Genomic DNA, 18,603 nt, shown 5'->3' on the forward strand with positions numbered 1-18,603 from the left:
AGGAGTTAACATCCAACATACATAAATAACTTACACAACTCAACACCAAAAAATATGACTGAAACAATGGGCAGAGGACCTGAACTGCTTCCCAAAGGAGACATACAGATGGTCAAAGGACACGTGAAAAGTGCTCAACATCACGAATCATCAGGGAAATGCAAATCGACACCATAATGAGACCTCCCCTCACACCTGTGAGAATGGCCGGAACAAAAAGACAGCAAACAAGTGTTGGCAAGGATATGGAGAAAAGGGAACACTTGTGCACCGGTCAGTGGGCGTGAACATCGGCGCAGCCACGGTGGAAAACAGTATGGAGGTTCCTAAAAAATGAAAAATAGAATTACCATATGATCTACTAAGTCCATGACTGGATATTTATCCAAAGAAAATGAAAACACTAGTTTGAAAAGATATACACACCGTGTGTTTATTGCAGTATCATTTACAATTGCCAAGACACGGAGCAAGCCAACTGTCCGTCCGTTCGTGACTGGATGAAGATGTGGTGTATGTACACACTGGAATATGACTCATCCTTAAAAAGGAACGAGATCGTGCCATTTCTGACAACATGCACGGACCTAAAGAGTGTTATGCTAAGGGAAGTGAGTCACAGAGAGGAAAGCAAATACCCTATGATTTTACATATATTTGAAATCTAAAAAAATAAAACAAAAAGCAAAGCGGTATTAGACCTATAAATACAGAGAACAAAGTGGTGGTTGCCAGAGGGGGGAAAGGGAAATAAGCAAAATGGGTGAAGAAAAGCGGGGACTCAGGCTTCCAGTTACGGAATGAGGAAGTCACGGGAATGAAAGGTACAGCTTAGGGACTAGTCAATCATGTGACATGTGGCAGTTGTGTTTGTGGGGTGTACAGCTGTTGAATCACTATGTGGTACACCTGAAACTAATGTAACATTGTGTGTCAACTGAACTTCAATTAAAAAAAGAGACAGAGAGAGACAATGGCAGATTAACTCCGAGTGATATAAAGTCAATCAAAGAGCAGTGCCCGTGTAAGATGGAGTGAAGCTTTTTTCGTTTTTTTGTTGTTGTTTTGTTTTGTTTTGTTTTTTAAAGATTTTATTTATTTATTTGACAGAGATCACAAGCAGGCAGAGAGGCCGGGAGAGAGAGAGGGAAGGAAGCAGCCTCCCTGCGGAACAGAGAGCCCAATGCAGGGCTTGATCCCAGGACCCTGGGATCATGACCTGAGCCGAAGGCAGAGGCTTAACCCACTGAGCCACCCAGGCGCCCCTGGAGTGAAGCTTTTGAATTTCATTTGACTCAGTTCTTGAAGATGTTGGATGCGAATCAAGGCAGTCTATGCAGAATGCCAAAGCAGGGGGTTGGGGTAAAGGTCAGTGAAAACCAGGGTAGTCTAAGAGCTTTATGCTTAAGGGCAGGGTCCTGTAAGCTTTCCCGGGCCTGTCCAACCCTTCCCCTGTGTTCTCTGTACAAGATCTGATAATGCCTCACCCATCTGTCTCCCTCCATGTCCCTGCTCCCCGCCCAGAAACCCAGTGTGTTTGCGAGGTCGAAAAACATAAAGGCAGCAGCCACCCACGGAGATCCAGTTACCCGAGGTCTGGGTAAGAAACGCACACGGATACCAAGTACATCCCTGATCGGCAATCGGTGACTGATGGGTGGTGGCGACCAGATTCAAAGTAGGTTCCCTTTGAGATGGGACAGAGGCTGCCGACCTTGGACGGGATTCTGGCTTGCTCAGAGGACCGGGCCTGCTGGTCAGAAGGAATGGTGCTGGCCTAGAGCCAGGTGGGCACAAGGTGTGTGAGACACTGACCCGCTGAGGGATGAGGCGACCCCGCCGGTCGGTCTGTTTGGGAAAGGCCGGGAGTCCTCGCGGCCGCCGAGATGACGCTCTGCTTCACCGTGTTTCCCGCTCGCCCCGCGGGGCCTCCCTCGGCTCACCGGCCCTTGCACGCTTTACACACAGGGTAACCCTCTCTACGCCTCGGAGAATGTCATACACCTGCCTGCTTCTGGCCGCACGAAATTTGGCGATGGGTTGACCGTCCTGTTTGCCCCGACCGCCTTCTCTCGAGGTTCCTTCTTGCGGACTGAAGAGGCTTCCTGAACGTGGGGAATGCGGCAAGCGTGCTTCCAGGTGCGGCAGATGAGAAGCCGAAACTTCTCTGTTCTAGTAGTCTTAGGGACATAGTGACAAAGACTGTATTTCCATGTAAAGTGTCTGGAGTGGTACTTGGCACATACTAAGAGCACATAGAGGCAATGATTATTACTAATGACATTGATCCTGTGAATATGATGACTATAATATCAATGCAGTGCTATTATCATGAAGTTGTTACTAATAACTGTGTGCCGAACGCCTTGTTTCCGGCCACTCATTACTTTTTCTAAAAAATTGTGGTAAAATACAGATAACAAAAAATGGTGGACGTGTACGTTTTAGACATGTACAGCTCACTGGCATTAAGTAGGGTCACAGGGCCGAGCCCCCCACCCTTACTGGGCCCTGGGGCCCTAAGCTCTGTAAACCCGCGTCTTCCAGCGCGCCGCGGCCGGTTGGGCTGCCCGCGCTCTCCCAGGCTCGCCCAGAGGACGGGGCTACAGGACTTGAACAGCTTGCATGGGCTTCCTTCACCGGGCTTAACCCGCCTAATCAGGTTTTTCCTCGGGGCGGGACTATTTAACATTTGCTTATGTCCGGAGTCCACAGGGCTAGTACGGGATCCAGAAATCATTGTAAATCCTCCAGAGACAAATTGGATCTTTTTATACGGAACTAAGTGAAAATTTTGTGAGTGTGCAGTGCATTGGTTGCCTGTGAAGGAGGCATGAGACGGGGAGACGTGGATCAGCCGCACCAGAGACCCAACGAGGGAGAAGGCTCACCGTGCTGCATCGGCCGTGCCGCGAAGACTGGACTCGGCTTCAGTGCCCCTTAAGGGCCTCACGAACTATTGGCTGGTGAGGACAGTGTGGTTTGATATTGGCCAAGTATGACAAAGCGTCTTCTCTGCCCTCCTAGCAGCTACCCTCCTAAGTCAAAAAGTCTCCTCCTTCTTCCAAGGCAAAGTAATTGAGAGCACCACGCTCTCAGCGAAAAAATAAAACTCAAGCAATTAAACACAACATAATTTGATGTATATAGGAATGAATATATTTTTAGCTCTGGACTTGTTCCCCTAAGAGATCTAAGGTTGGGGCGCCTGGATGGTTCAGTGAGCTGAGCCTCAGCCTTCGGCTCAGGTCATGATCTCAGGGTCCTGGGATCGAGCCCCGCATTGGGCTCTCTGCACAGCAGGGAGCCTGGTCCCCCTCCCCACCTCGAGCTGCCTTTCTGCCTTCTTGTGATGTCTGTCAAATGAATAAATAAAATCTTAAAAAAAAAAGAAAAGAAGAAGAAGAAGTAGGAAAAAAAGCAAAATCAGTGGGAACATAAATGGGACCCAAGAAAGAGGGGAAATGCGGACCAGAAACCCCTGCAGCTTGCGTTGAGTGGGCTTGGGTTTCGTGGAACGTTTTAAAATAGCAGATGCAAAGAGTAAAACCTTGGGCGCCTGGGTGGCTCAGTGGGTTAAAGCCTCTGCCTTCGGCTCAGGTCATGATCCCAGGGTCCTGGGATCAAGCCCCACATCGGGCTCTCTGCTCAGCAGGGAGCCTGCTTCCTCCTCTCTCTCTCTGCCTACTTGTGATTTCTGTCTGTCAAATAAAATCTTAAAAAAAAAAAAAAGTAAAACCTTAACAGCTGTTAGGTTGGGTGTCCCCACAAAAATGTTCACCCAAAGCACTTTTCTTGATACTGAAATTAAAAATACATTTCGCCCAAAGAACCGCAGAAAGAGGCCATCATGTAGTGTGTCCAGAACCGCAAGAGCAGACTTTAGAGGGCTGTTTCCCATGCGCCCCTCAGGAATGGCCGAGCTGTCCTCAGCGAAGGACAGCTCAGTGAAAGGTCAGTGCTGTGTGATCCAAGGGCATGGCTCTCCAGTAGTCCAGCTTAAGGCAAAGGTAGATTTCACGGTCTCTGAAGGAAAATGGTTTTCCTTTAGACAACAGCTCATACCATAAACATTGTTTTCTCTAAGTCACGATTCTGATGGTCATTGGGTCGCAATGAGCTCAAGACTGTACAGGAGGGCTCGGCAGAGCTCTTGCGTCAGATGCTATCACAAGCGAACGGTGGTAGGATTTGGTTTCAGAACAATTTATGGGAAAGAAAATGGAAACTGAGAAAAGTATTTCCATTAATCTAATTTTTGCCTGCAATCTTGGAATAGAGCCCATTCTGTTTGGGTAGTAAAACACCTTAATCCAGTTCACAGAAGGATACCTATGGTAAATGCGTCAACAATCAAACATCGTTAAGTACAGACATAATCTGATTCTTATTTACAATTTATTTCATTGACTACAGATTCATCACTTCTCGTCATCCACTTTCCTGAAAATGAATATAACATTTTGGGCATCATTCAATTCCATTAAACAAACATTTATTGTTCATTATTTACAGTAAACAAGATTTAGCTACTACAGAGAAATGCCTAGTAGATGAACAGCCCTCAAGAAACTAACAGACTTATTTATCAATTTCTAGCTATTAAAGCCTTTGAGTAATCACATTAAAGTATAGACTTTTAGTTTAAAAGTATTAAACCCTTTGAGTAATCACATATCAATATTTTTCTTAGTAGCGAACTGCTTGTATTTTAGGGTGTGTTATCGCATTCACACCCCGTCCCATGGACTCTAAACAAAATGTTTCCCCCAGAATTCGGCATCTATGGCCTAGATTTTGACAGAGCAATGTTAATGAGCCTCCTAGATAAGGTATTTGCTTTAAGAAGGTGCCATTTACCAAGATTAAAGCTTTGCAAATAAAACCAGGTTTATATTTAACTACCTGCCCCCATTCTTCCCTCATTCCCACGGATCCATTTCCCTCACACTGCTCCGGCTGTCAGACTCACCAGATGCCAGTTCTTCCTGTTGTCATGTTGGGAGGACGTCTTTCAAAGAAACCCTTTCTTATTGCCTATTTCACCAAGACCTTTCTTGCCCTTCTGTGTTTCACCTCTGAAAGCACTGGCCTACCTAAACCCAAGGCCACACTTCAAAAAATGCCTTCTCACCCGGGGCCAAAGTTTCTTACAATCTCAACCCGTTTGGACGTGGAGGGATGTTCAGTTCAACTGCAGGCTTCTCCGCGGACCCCTAACCCCTACCCCGAGCCTTTGTTTTGTCTCTGACCTGTGATCTGTCCCCGTCCTTGGACGAGTAAAGATCTGTTAGAGAATATCAGTCGCTTGTTAAGTTTTTCCTTCTTCTATCTGTTTTCATTTTCTCTTTTCTCTTTCCAGAGAAAATGACCTTTTTCATCACATCTCTTTCTCCTTTTGGTCTGTGCTGACGCTTGTGTTCCATTAAAACTTCACCTACAGGGGCGCCTGGGTGGCTCAGTGGGTTAAAGCCTCTGCCTTCGGCTCAGGTCATGATCGAGGTCCTGGGATCGAGCCCCTCATCGGGTTCTCTGCTCGGCAGGGAACCTGCTTCCTCCTCTCTCTCTGCCTGCCTCTCTGCCTGCTTGTGATCTCTGTCTGTCAAATAAATAAATAAAATCTTTAAAAAAAAACAAAAACTTCACCTACAGTCACGAGCAGGTTTCTCTTCGTCTGGAAGTGCCCCGCACCTGAACAAAGAGACAAAGTCCGTCATCTAATGGCATCACCCTCAAGCTGGAAAAGACAGACGGTACATAATAAGGAAGCCTCTGGGACATCAGACATCAGGTCCTAAGGCAGAAATAAACCACAGAAGGAAACAAAGAAGAAGGTCAGTATTAAATAGGATGGTCAGGGGGTATCGTTTAAGCAAAGACCAGAAGGAGGTGAGGCGGGGAAGTAAACAGCACAGGTCCGCGGGAGGAAAAGGCAGCTGGCAGGAAGGACCAGAGTGCAAACATCCCGCAGTGAACTGGCTGGGGGTGGGGAGGGCGTGATCCGGAACAGCAAGACCAAGGAGGCTGAAGCTGACGCAGCCAGAGAGGGTGCAGGAGAGAAGGTGAGGTCAGTGGACAGTAAGATGGGACAGTAAAGGGGGGGGGCAAGGAGGTGGCTGCACCGTTCTAGAAAGGCCAGGGGGGTTTTGCTGAATGAGAAAAGGAAGTACACTCAGGAGAAAATTTATGACCTGAGTTGTGCTTTAAATGACTCTTTCTGGCTGCTGCGCACGAGAGAGGAGCAAGGATGTTCCCAGCATGACCAGTACCGATGCGGTCACAGATGTCCCTGTAAGTGGGCGGTAGCAGTCACGGTGGCAGCGGCAGGGGACTCGGGACAGGCTTTAGGCGGGCGGGATCTGCGGCTGCTCCAGGCAGTGGACAGAGTGACGGCTGTCCCCCCGCGGGTGACGGGCAAACTCCCACCCCAGGGGGACACTCGCCGTGCTTTCTGAAAGCCCAGTATCTGTCTAAATGATCCTCTCTTGGCGTTTTCTATCAGTTGTTAACAGAACACCGTGTGTTGACCGTGCGGAGCTCACGGCAACACTCAGCCCCCCCAGCCCGCAAGTCCCTGCGGGTCCCTGAGCCGCGGAGCCACCCCTCCCATATGTCCCTGCCGCTCTCTCGGCCCCCGGTCTTCTCCCGTGGGCTCCCTCCAGGCTTTGCTTCTCCAACATTCCTTGCAAACCTTCCCAGTACTCTCCTGTGTGTCCTTCTGTTCTTCGTCCCCATGTCCCAGAGGTCCCCAGCCGCGGACTGCTCCAGTCCCCGAATCCTGCAGGCTCACAGCCTGTCCCTGTCGCCAGGCCCGGCGTACTCAACCGGGCCAGCGCTCGCCGCCCACTGCCGGGTCTTCCCAGGGAAGCCACTGTCCACCAGCGGGAAGCCACTGTCCGCCCCGCGGCTGCCGGAACCCCCCATTCCCGCAGGCCCGGTTCTCGGCGCGCACCGAGCTGCCCCGCACGCGGGGAAAGAAACATCAGGAAATGCTTTCAAGGTCATTCCCAGCTCTCCCCAGTGCCTGTTCCTGTTTCCACCGACCTCACCTCCTTCCCTGGCTGGGAGAAACGCCTCCTCTTCCCCAGCCAAGGCCAAAGCTTGCATCTTGGTTCTGGGCCCCGACTGCTCCCCCACCTCAGAGGCCTGTTTCGAAAACCCCTACTCAGACCGGCGGTTCTGGTGAAGTTCTAGAACCTAGGTGAGGTTCGGTGGGGTGAGGTCCGGAGCCGATGACCAAGAAAGAATTCTTGAGACATCTTTGGTGCAAAATGGTGGTTTATGAAAGCACGGGGACAGGACCCGTGGGCAGGAAGAGCTGCTGCCCCGGGTTGTGAGGGATGGCAGGTTGTGTAGCCTGCGGTTGCTGGAAGGTGAGGGGAAGGGAGGTTTCAACGGAGCTTTCATATGCTAAAGAGGGCCTACTAGGTGGAGGTCTTGCTGCCTGATCACTGTGGTCTTTTGCAAGCCATTAACATCGAGATAGTTGGGAGATTCCTGTCTTGCAGGATTGTGATCTCTGCAAGTTAACGATTTGTTTCTCGTTTATGGCGATCAGGGGTGCCTGAAGAATGTCACACCTGTTACCGAGGGGAGTGGGTGGAGAGGGGCGCTAGGTGCCAGCTTTTGCTTTGTCCTCAGCCAGTCCTGCTCCCTCATCAGCTCTGTGACGGTCTACGTCCGTCGTAGCTTGCACAACTACACTTTTTACTTACTGTTTGTGTGTTTGTTTCAAGATTTTATTCATTTATTTGACAGAGACACAGCGAGAAAGGGAACACAAGCAGGGGGAGTGGGAGAGGGAGAAGCAGGCTTCCGCCGAGCAGGGAGCCCGATGCGGGGCTCCATTCCAGGACGCTGGGATCATGACCTGAGACGAAGGCAGACGCTTAATGACTGAGCCCCCCAGGTGCCCTATAGAACCACACGTCTTAAATGGATGATTTTGGGAGGATAAAAATTATATCTCAGCAAAATTAAAATAAAAACCAACCAACCAACCAACAAACCCTGCATCTCTCCTGCCCTTTTCTCCTCTGCTCATACACACATTCTAGTCTCTGACCAAATAAACGAAAGCTGAATTCAGAAAGGCAATCTGCATTTGCTGGCCACACGAGCATTTAAAGAGCGCCAACTGTGTGCGGGGTCTCTCCCAGGGACTTGGAAGCTGATTCACTATGGAAGTAAGCAAATGACAGATCTTGGGCGGCTGGGTGGCTCAGTGGTTTAAGCTGCTGCCTTTGGCTCAGGTCATGATCTCAGGGTCCTGGGATCGAGTCCCGCATCGGGCTCTCTGCTCTGCAGGGAGCCTGCTTCCCTCTCACTCTCTCTGCCTGCCTCTCTGCCTACTTGTGATCTCTCTCTGTCAAATAAATAAATAAAATTAAAAAAAAAAAAAAAAAAACAAAGTAGCAAATGACAGATCTTTCTCTGGGATCCCTTTTGTGCCTGGCACGGTGCAAAGCATTTCATCCTTTCAGCTACCCTAAGAAGGAGATTTTACGATCTCCGTTTTACATAAGAAAACTGAGCCTTAGAAGAGGTTGGTAACTGGCTCAGGCTCCCCCGGGTGTGTGTATGGGGGAGGTACAGTGGGGGGGACTGGACCCCAGACCCAGGTCTGTCCAACGTACCTCACCACCAAGCCCTTCGTTTATTAAGCTGCACGAGGAGGTTTTAGGTTGGGTAGGAGCAGAGAGGTAAGAAATCTGAAAGTCAGCGGCTCCCAAGTTTCATGCCTTCCTCCACCCCGTGTGAGCTCCCTGGCCTGATTGCTGGGGCCCAACCTTCCCTGCTAGAACAAGAACCTGTAGCTCCTCTTTTGTATCTCACAGCGGGAGGAACGCGGGCCCTGGAACGCTGGGGGGGGGGGGGGGGGGGGGGCGGGGCCCAGGGAAGGTGAGAGGAGAAATAAATCTGAGTTACAGGCAAAAGCATGAATGAATTGCTCTCCTTCAAGGGTCTTCATCCTTTACTACAGAGAGAGGCCTTTTCTCACCCTGTGGTTTTTAGCATACTCTAAAGTTGGTTTCGTCTGAAGATCTTACATCAACAGAGCACGGAGTCCGGGATCGGAGAGGGCGGAGTTCCAGATGCTTCCAGGTGGTCAGTACTCCTTGACCGACTGGAGAAGCTCAGTTTTCTTCATGTTTACTTTCAAGAGTGAGAAGGGGGGGGCGCCTGGGTGGCTCAGTGGGTGAAGCCACTGCCTTCGGCTCAGGTCATGATCTCAGGGTCCTGGGATGGAGCCCCAAATGGGGCTCCTTGCTCAGCGGGGAGCCTGCTTCCCCCTCCCGGCCCCCACTCTCTCTCTGCCTGCTTCTCTGCCTACTTGGGCTCTCTGTGTGTCAAATAAATTAAATTTTTTAAAAAGAGAGAGAGAGAAAAGTGCTTCCCACTTATTTTCTCCCTGTGATGTTTCGGAGTTCTGCTCCAGAGCCGCCAAAACCTAGCAGCCCACCGCTTTGGGGCACGCACGGGACAACGGTGCCGTCCCTCCCAGACAGAGCACTACCTTTTCTAGCGCTGAACCCTGAGGCCACACGCAACAAGCCACAGGTTCACCCTCAGGAAATCACCGAGTTCGCCGTCCTGAAGCTCAGAAGGGAAAAGGGCGGAGGGCACAGCTCTCCCTCCGGAGTGTCCGTTCCCAGCCTGCCCTGCGGGTGGCTGCCCTGCGTCCGGGCTGGGCCACTGGGCCCTGCCGAGCAGACACTTGGCGGCCTCCACCATGACCCCTCAGCCTCAGCCCAGGATTAGTCCCTCCCCTTGTGGGCCTGGGCTAGGGGCGCCCAGGCGCTCACCACCTCCTCCCTGGTATGCAGACTTCTGCTGGGGCCACCAATCTCCCCTGGCCCCCTCCCATCTTTGTGCATGGTGTGGGGGTGCCCCCCGGGCTCCAGGACGGACCAGGCCCCGCCTCGTGTCTATGCCATCCGTGCTGGGAACGTACCGCTCGCTAAAGTCAGGGCGACCAGAAACAAATGGAAGACTGGGCTGCGAGCATAGAACACAGCTAAGTGTGGGGCCCGAGTGTAAGCAAGCAGTGGAAAAGGGTTAATGAAGGCTGGAAGCGTGACTCGGGAGACGGGGAAGTGTCCACCTGCAGACATGTACTGAACCACAGCCACGCTCGAAATGCCAGAAGAGGCAGAGGGGATAGAAAAATAATGACCACAGAAAGCCCACAGTTGGTGGGAAGAGGTTATGTACACAAAACTAGGAAGGCGTTTACCGGCAGCATGGGGCAGGACTCCGCATGAGTAAATGGAGCTTCAGGACTCACGTCCGCCAATACCCGAGAGTATCTTCTCTGCTGGGACGAATTCCAGCCGAGAACCCTCACCCTCGGAACTGGGAGGAGAGGAAAGTTGAACATCTTATGGGAGTTTGGCCTATGAAAGCTGGTACGGGAGGTTGGGTCAGTATTCAGATAAAGAGCGGAGAAGAGCATTTCCTTCATAATCTCTTCTATCTGGGTGGACTCCACATCAAATGCTTGGAACCGTCCATTTCGGAGGGCGTTTGAAAACACCTCACCAAATCCCATGGAGAACACAAGATCGAGTGGGAGGAGAGGGAAGGAGTGTGTGATTAAGAGTTTGCATGTGTTTATGCGTTGTTGAGAAGGAGGGGAGGAGAGTGACACACCAGAAACATTCTAATAGAGCCTGACTCTGTGGCCGTGAGAACCTCTTAAAGCCTTCGATCTATTCCTGATGTCAGTTATGCGGCCACAGATGAGGATTAGATGAGAGGAATCCACATGCCCTATCTCCGCGCACTCAGGATTTCCTAACTAGTGACTCATTCGCCTGTGACTGTGAATGCTGTTTTGCAGGTTGCCGTAAAATGTTGCACGTGTTCCTAGAACAGGACAGTTTTCTAAAAAGTTATACGCATTCTTTAAAGAATATAAAGGATGGACAGTCCCCAATTTATGATGGTTGGACTTAGGACTTTTTGACTTCATGGTGGTGCAGAAGCAACACACATTTGCAATTTGAATTTGGGTCTTCCCCCAGCTAGCCGTGTGTGGGGCAGTCCTCTCTCGGGACGCTGAGCAGAGGAAGCGAGGCTCAGCTCCCAGTCAGCCCCGTGACCCTGAGCGTAAACAGTCGATACACAACCATTCTGTGCACACACGACCATTCTCTTCCTCACTTTCAGTGCAGTATTCAACAAATTACATGAGATTCTCGATACATTATTATCAAACAGGCTTTGAGTTAGGTGATTTTGCCCAGCCGTAGGCTAATGTAAGTGTTGGGAGCATGCTTACCATGGACTAGGCTAAGCGATGATGTCTGGTAGCTTAGGTGTATTCAATATTTTCAACTTACGGTGGGTTTATTGGGACATAATTCTGTCTTATGTAAAGGAAGATCTGTATGAGAAAATAAATGATCTCATCATGTGGCTTGGCTGACTAATCTCGTCTGTTCTGGCCTCAGATGGAATTCATTCTGTGCGACTTGAGGAGGTTCAATAGCTGGGTCACAGAAAGGACTTCCCAAGTGACTGTCAGGTCCCAGGGCGCTTCTGGTAAACTCCAGAACCTCCCAGAACCTTCCCAAGGGCACACCCTGAACCCTGGGCCAGGTGCATTCGCGCTCTAGTGTGGTAGCTCAGAGAACTGACAAAGGCAGTGTGATGGGGGAGACGAGGCTTCTGACCGGCATCTTCAAGAACTGGGAACAGCTTGTAGTTAAACAGGGTCAGTGTACAGGCGAGTCGTGGCAGGTGTAACGGGGGTGGGGGGCGGTCAGCCAAAGTCAGAAAGAACAAGTTCCAGCTTTATTCAAGAAGCACCCCAGATTCTTGAACAACCAGAAGGAAGGACTAGGGTAATACTCCATGTTAGGAAGATTCCCCAGACTGTGGTGTGGAGGAAGAGACTAGAGGCAAATGAAACAACAACCCTATAATCAAAGAAATGCAAGTCAGAGGATTAAGGTAATGGTTGGTGGATACGTGAAATAAGGTTAACAATATGTTTGTTCGGGTAGGGTGTGCTGCGTTTTCACACAGGATGGGATGTTTTAAGAGTGGTGAGTGATGGTGCCATTCCGGCTTAGATGCGAAGGACGCAGCAGGCTGACAGAGGCAGGAAGGAGGACGGCTTCCACAAAGTGTATCCCGAACCACCTCCGGGACACTTTCCCAGAGGGCCTGTTGGTGTGGCAATGCCTCATCTGTCTGGAACCGCATTCCCAGCCCACACAGGCTGACCAGGCCTTTAGATGGGCTGCTCGATGACTCAGCTCAGCGTGGGGTGAGGCCTTGATGAGTCAATACAAAATTCTGGACCAATTATTTAAGAAACAGAGAGGAGAGGGGCGCCTGGGTGACTCAGTGGGTTAAGCCTCTGCCTTTGGCTCAGGTCATGGTCCCAGGGTCTTGGGATCGAGCCCCATATGGGGGGGGGCAGTCTCTGCTCAGCGGGGAGCCTGCTTCTCTGCCTACTTGTGATCTCTGTCAAATAAATAAATAAAATCTTAAAAAAAAAAACGAAACAGGAGAATTGCTTGTGAACTGACTTGGCCTTTTACTGGAGAGCGCAGCACAGTCATTTACTTGCTTCCATTGTGTGACGGTCACCAGTTTGGGGGCCATTCAGGGGCACGGGCTGTGTAGGGTTTGGATGATTGGTTCACCACCAGTTCATCAGGTGAGCACCCCAAATGTGGGGACTGTCTAGTCATTGTTTCTCGATGACACCAAGTACAATGTCTTGGACAATGGGCTCTCGATAAACTCTTGCTGAGGGATGAACTGAGATTTCCTGGCCCTCAGTCTCCATCCATAAACTGAGAAAATCGTCTCTTTATACCCATCTATTTATACCTATCATATTTCTGAGGATGAAGTAAAAATATAAGTAAATATATTTGAAAGGCATTTCAATACTCTGCTTGCCAGGATAACTGCTTTGTGGTACATTACGTTGAAAACTAAAAAGAAAATATAACTACAAGAAAGCACTAAAGTCTGCACGGTATGGAGGATTAGTATTGGACTGCGAGTCTACAACCAAAGACTGTTTTGAGCCTGCTTCTAACTCTCTTGGTGATCTTGGTAAGTTGATTTACCTTTCTTGGCCTCAGTTTCAGTATTATTTTCAAAATTAATGCTGTATGATTATAATTATGTTTTACTGAATTCCATCGTTATTTCTCCTATAAAACAAAGTTCACACTGGGCCAACAGGCACATTTCCAATTTCATCATATCATACCACATGTCACTTAAAGTCTCTATAACGCAGTCTTCTTCTGGAAAGTGGTGCAACAGACAAGCAGATCTTAATTCTTACCTTTGCTCTGAAAGTCTATGTCACGCAAGAGGTAAGAATCAGTGCTCCTTTCCTAACTGCACTATACCATAGTGAAAAAAATGTTGGACTCCCTCATGCTGTGTAGGTCACTGCTTGCTGGGACAGCTGTCCTTGAGGTTTGGCAATGGGTCATTTAAGGGATTACAATCAGTGATTTTTGAAGGTCATTCATTCACCAAGAGTTATTAAGTTCCTTCAACTTGACGAGTACTGTGCCAGGAAAACAAGAGATTAAGACAAGATGTCGGCTCTCAGTCTCCTCAACAAGATAGACCAAGTAAATAAACATGATCATTTAATCCATCACTTTATATTACTTTTATTTTATTTTATATTCGTATGTTTCCATTCTTAAAGGGTTTCCTTTAAGTACTTTAAAGTACTAAAGTACCATTAAGTACTAAGTACTGATGCTTTCCTAGAATATACATGTCTCCGAGCTTGTTTTTGGAATATTAGTATTACTTAAATTTAAGTCACTTCTAAATCTAGAATTTGTTTTTATATATGCCATAAGACTTTTCCAAATTTAATTTCCTTCACAAGGATCAAGGTTTTGCCAGTTACATTTATTAAATTATCCATCCTTTTTTTCCACTTAATTGAATAAAATAGTTGTCATTTATTTAATGTTCATAGATAGTGAGCCCTATTTCTGGATTCTCTGATCTATTTCACTTACATAGTTGGCTATTCCAATAACATTACCAAATTTTTTGTTTTAATTTCAGCACCTTTACAGTATGTTCTGATATCTGGTGATATAAGTATACCTTGCTAGTCCTTCTTTGCAAAATTTTATTGGCCATTCTTGTACATTTAGTATTCCATATAAACGTTCAGATAATTTGGAACCTTAATTGGATAGTGTTTGGATTCCAGTTGGAACCATATTAAAATTCACTTTGGGGAACGGAACATTTTTATGATGTTTCCTATCTGAGGGCATAGTGTGACCATTTTTTCAAACTTTGCTTTATGTTCTTCAATAAGATTTGACTATTTGGAAAAAGAGAGTGAGTAAAAAGTATATTTAAAAAATAATACTTTCGATGAGGAGGCAAAGGGTTTCTAAAATATAAAAGGCTTTATCAGTTGATAAGATAGGGATGAACAACCAAAAGAAAAATGAGCAAAAGACAAAGATAGGTAATATACAGACAAGTAAATCCAAAGAGCTTACAAACATATGGAAAGATGTTCAAACTCACCCCTAAAGACTTCCAAACTGAAGATAAAAGCAGGTAGCTCTTTATACTAGGGTTTCTCACCCGTGGCACTGTTGGCCTTTTGGGCTGGATAACTCTTCCTTGTGGGGCTGGCTTGAGGACAGCAGGATGCTTAGCAGACTCCCTGGCTCCGCACTGGAAGCTAGGAGCCCCTCCCCTCAGCCACGACTAACAGTTATGACAATCAGAAATATCTCCAGACTTTGCCAAATGTTTCCTGGAGCGGACAAAATCATTACAGTTGAGAACCACTGATTTTTCCATTTATCAGATTAGCAAAACAAAACAAAACAAAAAAACCCAACAACTTGATTACACCTATTGTTAGCAAGATGCAGGGCAAAACCAACACTCTCATGTTGCTAGTTTCTGGAAAACAACTGAACAATGCCAATTAAAATAAAATGCGTATACTCTTTGACCCAGCTAACCCACTCCTGGAAATAAATTTCATAAAAATGAAGCAAACGATACATAGACATATATTGTCCAAGGATGTTAATTGCACCATTGTGGGCAGTGAACAAAAACCTAAAAACAGAGTCAATGGCCATAAATAAATTACCTGCACAATGGGACATTAGAAAGAATTAGAGTTTCATCTTATCACGATAGAAGGTTTTCTACAAATTATTCCTGAGGAAAGCAAGATTCAAAAGTACGTAATTCTTTTTGTAAAACCCACATCCCCACATGATTTTTTATATTAATAGAGAAAAGTAAAACTGCCCTTCAATAGTTCATTTACATCTACAGAATAGGCAAAAATATTTGCATGTCATCTCTCTGACAAGGGTCTAATATCCAGATTATAGAATGAATTCTTATGACTCAAAAAAAAATGAGGGCGCCTGGGTGGCTCAGTGGGTTAAGCCGCTGCCTTCGGCTCAGGTCATGATCTCGGGGTCCTGGGATCGAGTCCCGCATGGGGCTCTCTGCTCAGCAGGGAGCCTGCTTCCCTCTCTCTCTCTCTCTGCCTGCCTGACTACTTGTGATCTCTCTCTGTCAAATAAATAAATAAAATCTTTAAAAAAAAAGAGAGAGAGAGAAACAACAATTCAATCAAAAGTGGGTAAAAGACTTGAAAGGATATTTCTCTACAAAAAAAAATATATATATACATACTTAGCTAACAAATATATGAAAATGTGCTCAACACCCTTAGTCATTAAGGAAATGCAAATGGAGATTACAGTGGGATACCATGTCACAGCCCTTATGATAGATATTAAAAAAAAAAAGGAAAACAAATGTTGGCAAGGACGCAGAGAAACTGTCACCCTCGTACATTGCCAGTGGGAATGTTCATGGGCACAGTCTCGGTGGAACACAGTTCAGCAGTTCCTCAAATAGTTACACAGAGTTTTAAAGTGATCGCAATTCTACTCCTAGGTACCCAAAATAATTGAAAACCAGCATTCAAACAACACTTGCACACTCACGTTCATAGCTGTACTACTCACAATAGCCATAAAGTAGAAACCCAAAACGTCCATCGATTGAAGAATAAACAAAATGTGTTATACACATGAGATGTTTCAGTCGTAAAAAGAAATGAAGTACTGGATAAATCCTACAATGTTGAACATTAAAATTACTATGCTAAATTAAAGAAACTAGAAACCAAGGGTTATGTACTGCATGATTCCCTTTGTGTGAAACACCCAGGATAGGTTAAGTCCATAGAAACAGAAAGCACATTAGTGTTCTTAAGGGAAGAAGAGAGAGCAATAGGCTACAAGTTTCCTTCTGGAGAGGCGAAATGTCTTCCAACTGGGTGGTGGTGCAGATTACACAACAATGCGGATGTACTAATGCCACTGAGTTGTCCGTGCCATGGTGATGGATGATCTTACACTATGTGACTATTACCCCAGTTAAAAAATACATTCTATTTGCCTCTGTATTCTTTTCCTAGTGCTGTGTAACCAATGACCACACATTTAGCAGCTTAAAACATTACAATTTTAAAAATTTTTATTTATTATTATTTTTTAAATTACAACAACAATTTAACTCATGGGTCAATACATCAGAAGCCTGGGTGGGTTTGGGTGTGTTCCCTGCTTGAGAGTTTCATGGGCAGAAATTAAAGTGTGGGGGGCGCCTGGGTGGCTCAGTGGATTAAGCCTCTGCCTGCGGCTCAGGTCATGATCTCAGGGTCCTGGGATCAAGTCCTGCATCAGGCTCTCTGCTCCGCAGAGAGCCTGCTTCCCTCTCTCTCTCTCTGCCTGCCTCTCTGTCTACTTGTGATCTCTCTCTCTGTCAAATAAATAAATAAAATATTAAAAAAAAAATTAAAGTGTGGGACAGGCTGGAGGCTCTGAAGAAGAATCTACTTCCAAGCCCTTTTAGACTGTAGGAGTATTCAGTTACTGTGTTTGAAGGACTGAAATCACCAGCTTGCCGGCTATCCACGAAGTCAGACTCAACGGCTGTGGGGAGCCCACATCCTTGGTACATAGCCCCCACCAGCAGCAGCACAGCAAATCTTCCTCAGTCTTCCAATATCTCTGACTTTCTCTTCTGCTACCATCTGGAGAAAATTCTCTGCTTTTAAAGGGCTCTCCTGATTAGATTGGGTGCACCTGGATAATCTCATGTGGCCTTATGTCATCCGATTCACAAGTTCCACCCCACACTCAAAGGTGTGGGGGATTACAGAAGGGCAGGGGTCACTGGAGGTCATTCTTAGAATTCTGCCTAGCATAACCTCTTACAGAAAAATAATAAAAACATTTTCTGTCCAATTCAGGAACAATTATTATTTGTTAATGCCCAACATTGCAAAGAGGATTTGAGGTGCCCGAGTGATTAATACCAGAGAAATTTTTCAGACCCAGTGATTTACAGATCAACACAGTCCAGGTGTCTAAGCTTCAGGAAAGGGCCAGAGAGCAGTTCTGAAGAGGAGACTTCTCCGGAGGCCTCTCCTGTTTCTTTCTCTTTCCTTCTTCCCTTCTGCTAAAGCACTGAATGTGCAAAGCAATTGCCCAGAGGACCTGGAGTCTTCTCTCCGAAGTCACGACGACGGGTACACACTGTGGCTACAGTTTAGGAACTACATAACTGTATTATGTAGATGAGACGTTCTCACTTTTTGGTCTCAAGATTCCTGTTATTTAGGATCCTAAAGAGTTTTTGTTTTTGTGGCTTATTCCTATTGATCGTTACCATATCAGAAATTAAATCTGGAAATGTTATTAAACAGGAAAACACACAAGCCCCAGTTTCTTAGCCTTTAGAGCAATGACGTCATCGCATCAGGTAGCCTCTAGAGTGCAGAAGGAAGGCAGGCCTATCATGCAGTAAAGGAAATAAAGTTTTATACTGTTACGAAAGTAGTTTGACCTCCTGGAACCCAAAAAGGTCCCAAGGACCCCTCGGGTTCCGGATCACAGGCTGGGGTGCACGGGCAGGCGTGAGCGCCAACCACTGTGCTTCTCCAGATCCATCAGCGCATGCGCTGGTGCCCTCACTTGTGCAGCCTCGGAGACAGTCTCCCTCACTAGCAGGTGGACGTACCCGTGAGTCATTCCTGCGGGGGGGGGGGGGGCTGCGCCCGACAGGAATGTCACTTGCCACCCCAGGAGGAAACTGAGCCGGACTGTGTAACAAAGCGAAACAGAGTTCCAACACGGGCTCTGGGAGCTTCCGACGGAACCTGCGACTTCGGGGCGCCCGGGGGGCTCAGTGGGCTCAGCCTCCGCCTTCCGCTCAGGTCGTGATCCCGGGGGCGGGGATCGAGCCCCGCGTGGGGCTCTGCTCAGCGGGGAGCCTGCTTCCCCTCCCCCACCCCGCCCACGTGTGGTCTCTGTCGAACACATACAATCTTCGTAAAAGAGCGAGCCGGCCACTGCCACCACCACAGGGGAAACCGGCCTTCGGCGGCGCAGCGCAGTGTCCGCGGAGCCGGTGACGGGCCGGAGCGGCGCTCGGGGCGGGGAGGCCGCGTTGGCCACGCGGTGCCCCTGCCACTGGCTCTCGGTGCAGACGCCGCTGCGTCCGGGAGGCCGCGGTGACTCGGCGCTCCCA

The sequence above is a fragment of the Meles meles genome, chromosome 17 (assembly GCF_922984935.1).
Source record: "Meles meles chromosome 17, mMelMel3.1 paternal haplotype, whole genome shotgun sequence".
NCBI classification, from domain to species: Eukaryota; Metazoa; Chordata; class Mammalia; order Carnivora; family Mustelidae; genus Meles; species Meles meles.